Here is an 11,392-nt window from a genome sequence, read left to right as displayed (position 1 = left end):
ATACTCTCTCTCTCTCTCTCTCTCTCTCTCTCTCTCTCTCTCTCTCTCTCTCTCTCTCTCTATATATATATATATATATATATATATATATATATATATATATATATATATATATATATATATATATATATACACAAAGATATGTATATATCTTGTTTGTGTATGTGATCTCCTCCAGTATACTATGAGCTCCTTGAAAGCAGCCACTATTGCTGTTGTTGTTTTGCCTTCTGTTGTAGCCCTAGTGCTTAGCATAGTGTCTGCCACATTGTGGGTGCTTAATAAATGTGTGTCCAGGACAAGAATTGAAATGCACTAATATTTCTACAAACCAAGACAATCTTTCTTCTCTGGCAGAAAAGATCCAGGGCAGAAAAGATTGAAACTTAAAGTGATTTCCATAAAATGGTCTTCTTGATGAGTTCACTTCTAACTATGACAAAGTCAATTAATTTAGTCACTCCCTCACTTGTAGAACATGAGGTCCTGGTTATTTTGTCTATTCAACACTGAGCTTTGTTATGTAGGCCATTCCTCTGAGCTGGTTCCTCACCATACTGGCTACTGCTGTCGTGGTGAAATTTGATGGTTCTAATAACCTTTAAATATCACAAAGGCATGACTTGGTCAGTTCTGTTCCTGGTACTCATTCACCTAAAATCACAAAAGATTAATTAGAAACAGAGCAATGGAACATGGAACACTGTGTTTAATAGTTAACACTAACAAGAACATTTGTTCTTGGCCAGATGAAGGCCAAGTGGAAGATAAGACAATCGAGACAGGCTTCTACCTTTATCTCTCTCCCACCCAGAGGTCCACAGAATTGCTGAAGTAAATAAAAGATAAAAGATAAGCATAGATGTTTGTAATCTGAATCAGGATTTCCTTCAACTGCTATGATTCTGAGCTTTAAAAAGGAGTGTGTTTTCTCACTGGGACTGATTTGCATCTTTCCAGACTCATTGTTATAGTGACTATCTCATGTTGGCTAAATTTCTCTAAGAAGTAATGGCAACCTGATCCAATGTCTATTTTACCCAATCCTCATTTTTTAAAATTAATAATGTGAAACAAAAAAACCAGAGGAATAACATAATACATAAGCAAACATGCACACATACACTATGATACACAGAAAAGAATTTAAAAAATTGTATGTGATATCATTTTCACATAAAGCTTGATTTTCTAAGGCATATATTAAATTCAGTATGGTAGTATCAACACTGCTGAATTTCTCACCATTACCTTACGAACTTCCTTTTACTCAGTTCTGTATAATTTTTAGTATTTGATGTCAATTTCCTTGTCTTATTACTTTTGTGGCATTATTATCATTTCCCATACTCCCACAATCACTTTTTCTTGACACAAATAAATGTATTCAAATTAATCAAATTAACACCCTCATCACATTTGTAAATAAGTGACATATTCTGAACCTTCAGTTCACTGCTTCCATATCAAGGATTGGGAAGCATGCTTTATCATATGTCTTTTTGAATGAAAATTCGTTATTAAACTAATCTGACATCTTAAGTCTCTCAAAGCCTTATTTCTTATTATTGTTGTGATTATATACAGACAGTTCTCCTAGTTTATATATACTCCATCCATAATGAATTCATTCTTTCAAGTACTCAATTTTTTCTGAATCTCTGCTTTTCATCATTTCTAAGAGTATAGATATTCCACTGTATTCATATTCCATTATTTGTTCTTCTCTTTCAAAATTGGTAGGTGTCCATTTGATGTACATTCCGTTGCTTGACCAAAGAAAGGTACCACCTCTATTCAAACAAGCCAGGTTTGGGAGGGATACACATGGAGCAGTGAGGGAGGAAGGGGACCAGTCTTCTGCCTAGTTAATCAAATCAGCTGAATCAACGCTGGTGATAACTGGGGTGACATGTCACAGTCAAATCATGAACACTCTGAAACTCATGGATTGAACAGGAATAGGTCCCTGCCTAAGCTCCACTCAGTGACTGTTTTTGGACCTTCCTGACTTGGAGTGAATGTCAATAGTAGCAGTTGCTCTTTGAAATCACAACCCTAAGGCTTCTGTCCCTCCCCCTATGATTTATTTATTTATTTTTATTTTCTTTTCCGTTATAGGAGCCATCCCCCTGACTACTTTTAAAGAAGCCTATTCACTGAATGGGCATTATCTCACTTTAAGTGAGTACTTGAAAAGGACTTAGCCTGACAGGACAAGGTCTCTCATTGCATTCTGGGCTATCACCAGTCATCCTGGTGAATATCTAGTCACTGGTTGTAGATATCTTGGGAGGGGAAAAGTAAGGCTTGTGACCTTGCATAGCCCTCCCTAACTCAAAACAAAGTCAAGTGCAAGTCATGTCATCATTCCTCTGATGTCATAGCCCTCTTCAAAATCAAAGGACAAACACAATCTCCTTGCTATGGCAAGAAGGCCTGTTATAAATATTCTGTTTTGTATGTATACTTTCTCTCTATCTCTGACCTCTTCATGATAAATGCCTTATAGGGTTATGTTGGGATGTAAATTTTGGTGACTTTGGAAGGAAAGATTCAAATTGCCTTTCAGAATTGTTGGACAAATTCAAAGCTTCAGTGACATTTTATTAGTGCATCAATATGGATGTATTTCACTTCCTCTAGGAGCATGTCAATTTGTTGTTCTTTTTTTCAAAGATCAAGCATTGATAATACTAAAAGTGAAAATAATGCTCATGGATGGCCTAAAATATTATGATTTGATCTCATCACTGCAGAAACAGAAGATCACAAAGCTGAGTACCTCAGTTGAGGTCATTTACAAATATGCCCAATTCATAATTCATTTTGACCAAAAAAGAAATTACCTTCATTTAAAATTTGGAATGAAAATCATAGATGAAATATTTTGAGGCAAAGACCCATTTGAACAATTTTAGTAGTCCCTTAGTCCCGTCAACAAATCTGCCTACACTCTGTGGTCTAGTCAAGCTGTCTTCTTTACTGTTCTCTGAATATCCCTGGTATTTAGAATCTTTATGAAATTTCTTATGTATTTCTCTCTTCTAGAATGTCCCCCATTTCAAATCTTCCTTATTCCTCACCATCTTTAAAGTTCAAATGCCTTTTTTCCCATGAATCTTCCCCTATGTTCTTAGATGAAAAGGATTTCTTCGCTCACTAACATGTTTATTCCTTTTCACCTTTCAATGCATATTGGCATTGTGCTTTGTATTGTGCTATTCTAATTTATTTGTTTCACTTTATTAAATGAAAGAATCACAGAGGTTTGGGATTATATTTTTTTACTCCTCTCCCATTCTCTGGCATAACGTTTTACATTTTAATGAGTAAATGAAACCAAAGATAGTTGATAAAAAGAATTTTGTCTAGGAGTCTACACATACTTCATATCCCCAAAATATGAAGTGTATCTTCCCTACAACTTGTAAGAACAGAGTAACTGTATATAGAACTGCTATATTTGGGGCAAAAAATTTGGCAAATCATTTCACTTCTGGCGCTCACTTTCTATACGTGCAAAATGAGATAGCAGCATAAAATCATCTCTAAGCCTTGTTCAAACTCTAGCATTTTATCATTTTATAATCCATCAGTACTTCATCATAGATATGTCTCTTTGTGGTGTATGCTGTCCCACTCTCTTAATAATAGGTTATTGTTAATAATTTTACATGGTATGTCTTCAAGTGCTTTGGAGTCTTATCAGAACCCATACTTGTTATTAAATACAGACATATTAGTAAAAACTAATTTATCTTAATTTTCTTTTTTTTTTGTTTTTTTTTTTAATTTATAACATTTATTTTCACAACATTTTGGGTTACAAATTTTCTCCCCTTTTATCCCCTCCCCCCCCCAGACCCAAGCATTCTAACTGCCCCTGTGATCAGTCTGCTCTCTCTTCTATCATCCCTCTCTGCCCTTGTCTCCGTCTTCTCTTTTGTCCTGTAGGGCCAGATAGCTTTCTTTACCCCTTAACCTGTATTTCTTATTTCCTAGTGGTAAGAACATTACAGTTGATCCTAACACTTTGAGTTCCAACTTCTTTAGCTCCTTCCCTCTCCACCCCTTCCCTTTGGAAAGCAAGCAATTCAATATAGGCCAAATCTGTGTAGTTTTACAAATGATTTCCATAATAGTTGTGTTGTATGGGACTAACTATATTTCCCTCCATCCTATCCTGTCCCCCATTACTTCTATTTTCTTATGATCCTTTCCCTCCCCATGAGTGTCGACCTCGGATTGCATTCTCCTCCCCATGCCCTCCCCTCTATCATCCCCCCCACCCTGCTTGTGCCCTTGTCCCCCACTCTCCTGTATTGTGAGATAGGTTTTCCTATCAAAATGAGTGTGCATTTTATTCTGTCCTTTAGTGGAATGTGATGAGAGTAGACCTCATGTTTTTCTCTCGCCTCCCCTCTTTGTCCCTCCACTAATGAGTCTTTTGCTTGCCTCTTTTATGAGAGATAATTTACCCCATTCAGTTTCTCCCTTTCTCCTCCCAATATTTCTCTCTCACTGCTTGATTTCATTTTTTTTTAAGATATGATCCCATCCTCTTCAATTCACTCTGTGCACTCTGTCTCTATGTATGTGTGTGTGTGTGCATGTGTGTGTGTGTGTTATTAAATACAGACATATTAGTCTCCCACCCAGTGCTCAGATACTGAAATGTTTCAAGAGTTATAAATATTGTCTTTCCATGTAGGAGTATAAACAGTTCAACTTTAGTAAGTCCCTTATGATTTCTCTTTGCTGTTCGCCTTTTTATGGTTCTCTTCATTTTTGTGTTAGAAAGTCAAATTTTCTTTCCAGCTCTGGTCTTTTCATCAGGAAAATTTGAAAGTCTTCTATTTCATTGAAAGACCATTTTTTCTCCTGAAGTATTATACTCAGTTTTGCTGGGTAGGTGATTCTTGGCTTCAGTCCTAGTTCCTTTGACTTCTGGAAAATCCTATTCCATTCCCTTCTATCCCTCAATGTAGAAGGTGCCAGATCTTGTACTATCCTGATTGTATTTCCACAAAACTTGAATTGTTTCTTTCTAGCTGCTTGCAATATTTTCTCTTTCACCTGGGAATTCTGGAATTTGGCCACAATGTTCCTAGGAGTTTGTCTTTTTGGATCTCTTTCATGCGGTGTTCTGCGGATTCCTTGAATATTTATTTTGCCTTCTGGTTCTAGAATCTCAGGGCAGTTTTCCTTGATTATTTCATGGAAGATGATGTCTAGGCTCTTCTTTTGATCATGGTTATCAGGTAGTCCCAAAATTTTTACATTGTCTCTCCTGTATCTATTTTCCAGGTCAGTTGTTTTTCCATTGAGATATTTCACATTATCTTCCATTTTTCCAATCTTCTTGCTATGTTCTGTGATATCATGCTTTCTCACAAAGTCCTTAGCATCCTTCTGTGCCATTCTAGTTTTGAAAGAACTATTTTCTTCAGTGAGCTTTTGAATCTCCTTTTCCATTTGGTTAATTCTGCTTTTGACAGCATTCTTCTCCTCATTGGCTTTTTGAACCTCTTTTGCCAATTGAGTTAGGCTAGTTTTCAAGGTGTTAATTTCTTCAACATTTTTTTGGTTCTCCTTTAGCAGGGAGCTGATCTGCTTTTCATGCTTTTCTTTCATATCTCTCATTTCTCTTCCCAGTTTTTCCTCCACCTCTCTAACTTGATTTTCAAAATTCTTTTTGAGCTCTTCCATGGCCTGAGCCCATTGGGTGGGCTGGGACATAGAAGCCTTGATTTCTGTGTCTTTGCCTGATGGTAAGCATTGTTCTTCCTCATCAGAAAGGAAGGGAGGAAATGTCTGTTCTCCAAGAAAGTAGCCTTCTATAGTCTTATTTCTTTTCCCTTTTCTGGGCATTTTGCCAGCCAGTGACTTGACCTCTGAATATTCTCCTCACACCCACCTCGCCTCCTGGTCCTCCCAGCCAGCTTTTGGGGACTGAGATTCAAATGCTCCTTCCCACCTTAGGGCTTTTGGTGGGGGCAGGGCTGCTATTCAGTGTGAGAATTAAGTTCAGGTGGTCAGGTCGGGGCAGGGCCGCCTCTCAGGCTCAGTTCCCTCAGGAGGTTTATGTACAGACCTTTCACAATGTATCCAGCCTCCTGCCCACTTGGGGAGCCCCTGTCTGCAGCTGCCTCTCAGCTTCTACCTCCCGGGGGGGCCCGAATCATGGGGGCACCCCACTCCCCTCTCGACCCGCCAAAGAGACTTTCTCACCGACCCTCGTCACCTGTGGGTGGAGGGACTTGTGCTGCCGCTGGAGATCCCGTCCCTGAAACCTGCTTGGGTCTGTTTCTCTGGGTGCTGTGGCCTCAGCACGTCTGGGCTGGGCTGGGCTCCGCGTCTGCAGTGCGACAGACCTTTTGCGAGAGGTTTGCAGGTCCCTCTGTGGGTGGAGGGACCCGCGTGGCCGCTGGAGATCCCGTCACCGAAGCCCACTCCGATCTCTTCCTCTCGGTGCCGCAGCCGCTGCAGGGCTGCCCTCTGCTCCCAGTCCCGGCACCCAGTCCGCAGTGCGAAGGACCCCCCGCGAGAGGTTTGCAGGTCCCTCCGGAACAGAAATCTCCCACGCTCCAATATTCTGTGGCCTCTGGGTGCAGAATTCACCATGAATTGCTCCCCTGTAGCCGTTCTGTGGGTTGTGGGTTCGGAGCTATGTGTATGTGCGTCTTTCTACTCCGCCATCTTGGCTCCCTTGATTTTCTAAGATGCTGTAATTAATTATAATCAATTAAAGGTGAATTTAACACTAAACTACAAAAAACATGTTCATGAATAATCTCTTTATTAATATTGAACATGACAACTATTCAGCAATCAACTGAAACATGGAATTTTTGTTTTATCTTAAAAGCAAAAGAGGTCAAGTTTTAAATGAACAGAATAAATTGTGTTAAGCTCCAGCTCCTCCTATAAAAGTGCTACCTAATTAAGTATAACTGCTACAATTTCATATGAATGTAAAACATTCAGGAGAAATTTTGACAAAAATGTATTTGCAGCAAATTAGATGTAGTCGCGATGTGTGGAGTTGGAAAGGAATGTAATGAGCTGTTAACAGACATTTTTAACCAAAGAAATATGAATTACACTTGGCCACATTTTCCATCTGTTACAATGAATTATACAAAGGCTGATAAAGCAAATGAAGCACAGTTGTCTAGCAAAAAGTTAACATTAAATAATGTATCCAAGTGGTAGAAACTACTTTTGGACTCTAATGAACTGATTCAAATAGATTTTTTTTCCTGTTTTGCATACTAAAGAGAAAAAGCTTTCTTCAGGAAGAAAAAATAATGAAGAAAGAGAAGGAAAAATGTTTTCCCCAGAGGGATATGTATCTTAGGTATTTTCCCAGACTATTCTAATTCTAGGAAGCTTATTCCAAACCCAACTAGTGCCATGAAAATATAGACTATTTAACATTTCTTTGAAGATTAGAGAAAATAGAAAAAAATTCAAAGTAACTATATGTGGTAAATATAAGCATCAATATTTATGATTGCAGTTGTTCACCTTGTGCCCACCAAAGTATGTGTGTGTGTGTATACACATGTAAGGTAAAGAATTCCCCTAGCTGAGGAACCACGTACTCCCCCATAACCATGGGGCTCTGTTCTTAGTCAAAGGAAGAGGCCGTGGAGTTCTAGACTGATTACAGGTAGTAGTTTAATTAATCATTATGAATACTTACAAACAGAGGAAATCCTTGGTCTGAGGCAGCAGCCAGACAGTTTTGTGGATCCTCATCCCAGAATCTCCCACATCTCTGTGGCAATTATACAAAACAGACAAAGGCAGGAGGAGCTAGAGAGAGCATCACCACTAACTGGTGAATATGCTTGGTTTTCTGCTTAGTATGATCATGGGAACTAAGCAAATGTTATATCCAGTCGTAAGTTTCTGTATTAATTATATCCCTGTCATATGTAAGTCATAACATTCTTGTTATGATTTTCTTCGGTCATAGTATCTTAAATTTTGACTCAGTAACACAAATAATTTGTAGCTAAATTATCATTATGAACAGGTCACCATGTCTGGGTTTCCACCTTTCAAAGAGTCTAAGTGTTTATGGCTTTTCATTTGTTACTATATTTTAGAGCTTTTTCCCAATCAGGACTCCATATCACATAACATGTATATATGTGTATCTATATACACAAATATATACTTTGAATTTAAGTGTGCATATATATGTACATATATAATGAATAGCTATAATTGTATTTGTGAGAGAAAGTATACAGATATTATACAGCTAGAGGATAATATACTATAACATATACAATATTAAATATACATATATATATAATATACAGAGAGTATACAAGTACTGGGCATGTTATTTTCATTGATGAAGGGAACTCCCAGCTGGGGAACCAGGGGACCTCTATTAGCCAAATACTAGTCAGGGTCTATCTTGCAAAATGTTGTTCTTAAGATCAAAGACACTTCAACCCACCTCTAATTAAAAGGCAATATAATTTTACAGCAGACTAGTTTAACTTTTGAAATTAATCACTTTAAAAGGAAGCCAAATTACACTGAGAAAGTTCCCATTGCCAAACATACTAAGGTTTAACAAGGTAAGTGTTCCAAAAATGATATTCCTTGTACCATCCCTAAGACTGGATGGTCAGAAGAAAATGAGCATAATAAAATCCTCTTAAAATACTTCTTAATGAAAACACAATTGTATTTGTAACAACTTTTCACACTCAAGAATGTATGGGGAATGTTCTTGGATGTTGATTGTCCTTTTTACCTTATTGACAACTTTAACTGAAGAAATATGTATCAGCATTCATCAGCAGAGAACTTCTTGAACATTTTCACTTTCTCATTAGGGTTTAAATACAGTCTCATTTCTAGATCCCAGTAAAACTGGGATCCAGACAATATTTAATATGCTTAATATAGAAATTGTTCATTAATGATGGTGTCTGCAAGTATAATGCAGTTTCCTTGTTTCTCTTTTTTTGTTATTTTTATGGTTCCTTTTTCCAAAGTCATCATCCTGGATTTTTTTAGATTTTCCAGAAGCTTATAATACTGTATTTTAGTCCTCATTTTAACTCTCTATGCAACTATGTTTGAAGTCTGTATCTTGTTTGTAGTAAATTGTTGGGGACTGTTTTTAATGCCCATCTTCTCTTTTCTCTTCTGTTCTTCTTCTCTCATTCTCTCTTCTGTTTAATGGATTAAGTCAACAGTTTCAAGGTTATAATTACTGTATTTTCATTTGCACTTAAATTATGTTGGTATACAAACATACACATGCACACACATGCACGCATGCACATACACATACCGCAAACACAAACATATAAGTTATTAATGATAATATATGTGTGTATATCTTCCCTCTTCTCTTTATCACTCCTCTTTCTCTTTCCTTCCTCCTATTATAATATTTTCTTCTTTTCAGAATGTTTCATTTTCACCCATTATTGTACTATCATCAAATCTTGTTGAATGATATTTGTCATATGTTTCATAAGACATATTTAGTTCTTTTTCTTCTCTATTACTTTCTACTTCAAAGATACTTTAGAATTTAATCTCTCTTTATTGTACAACCATCCAGAGTGGGAAATATGGGGAATAAAAGAAGTTTTATAAAAGATAAAACATGCAAGGGCATGCTGAAAAATATAGTCCTTTTTAAAAATTTATTCTTAGTCAGATAAAGAAAAGCTTAATGACTGTTGGATATATGTAGTGCTGGGAGCACAGTGGGGATAATTAGTTCAAGAAAGAAGTATATAATCAGGGTAGTCACTGACACTCAAGCAAAACAATTTTGAGGTCATGTAAAAAAGAAGGGCAATCAAAAATAGTCTTATGGGTGAGTGTTTCAACCTTTTGTGCAAATAGTTTTGCCAGTATTTTGGTCACTTCTCCTAATCAACATAATAGATGTTTGGAATTCTATCTCCTCCTCACTGAGATAACTTAGGACATTTAAAATTAGTCCAGTAGGAATTTGGGGGGAAGTGAAGAGGGGCCAATCTAGTCTGGGTCACCAATCTAGGTTCTTGAGTTTGGAGTCAGATAATAGCAGTAAAGAGACAATTAAGTGCAAAGCAAGAAGTCTTTATTTGACCAGGTAGACAGAAAGATGGAGGCTTCAACAATGAGCCTGGCACTAGTGTTTCTTTATATATATGTTTTTAGGGCAACATTCATAAGCTAATCACAATCCAATGTATCATTGCACAAAGTGAAGCAAAGAAATCCTCATAGGTGATTATTAAAAAATATATACTTATTGGAGAATAATGTATATTCTGATCTACAGCAGATAAATAAGGGAGTTATTGTTTGAATCTGGCTGATCTCACTAGATATCTTCCCATTAGTCAATGTAGAGGAAGAACTTTACCAGGACTCTGGAATCTTCCACTTTCATAAGCTCAGTAATTTTGTACTAATAAAGGAGATAAGGAGACAATGAAGCAGCAGATAGCTGCTGGCGGTGGTCCTGCAATTTACTACGGTTCATTTAAGAAAAATGGCTGATACAAAAAAAGATGGAGTCACTGTGTCTTAAAGTAAGGCTTTTTTAAAGAGTGGCTTATCTATGTGTTAGGCAAATATGTCAAGAAGGTTTGAGATATAATAGTATGGATCTGACAAGGGAAATCAAAGCAAGGGTAGCAAACAGGGTTCACTGGAAAGTCCATTTCAGAATACTTGGTGAAATCACTTTCTGGGGGTCATCTAAAGGAGACAATTTTGTTTTCTTCTCCTACAGTAGTAAGTCAATACCTCCAGTATAGAACAGGAGGTCATCTCTACCTGGGACAGCTGCACGTACTCAGTCAATTGATTCACTTAGTTTAAAGAAGAAAGTAATATTTTCAATAGGTAGTGTGCAATCTTAAATATTTCTGGTTAATTATTCAGCTCTGATGTAATGTGAAGAAAAATGCCAAGGATTGGAAACTATACTTACCAGTCTACAAGCATAGAAGAAGAAAGTTTTCGACATTGAGGGCATTTTTAAAAAGGGATATGACAAGAAAAAAAGAACTATGTCCAGAGAAGAGATAGTCTGTCAACAATAAGTCAAAGATTCTCAGCACATATTTTCTCTTTCTTTTCTGAATGACATGCAGTGTGAAACCATTTTCTCCTTAGAAATATTGACACAAAATCTGGATGATTATCAGCTCACCATGTTGTAGACAGAGAGACAAGAGAATGCCACAAAGAATAGCTATGATTAAGACAGCCATTCCATGACCCTGAGGGATAATGATTTGGGGGCCATGGCAGAAGGAAGAGAATCTTCAGAATTTCATTCCTTAGAGTTCTTTTATAGTAGATTGACATACAGAAAATGTGGAGGTTTACCCACTGCAGATGT

This window comes from Notamacropus eugenii, chromosome 4, assembly GCF_028372415.1.
Source record: "Notamacropus eugenii isolate mMacEug1 chromosome 4, mMacEug1.pri_v2, whole genome shotgun sequence".
NCBI lineage: Eukaryota > Metazoa > Chordata > Mammalia > Diprotodontia > Macropodidae > Notamacropus > Notamacropus eugenii.
This window is presented reverse-complemented; position numbering follows the sequence as displayed.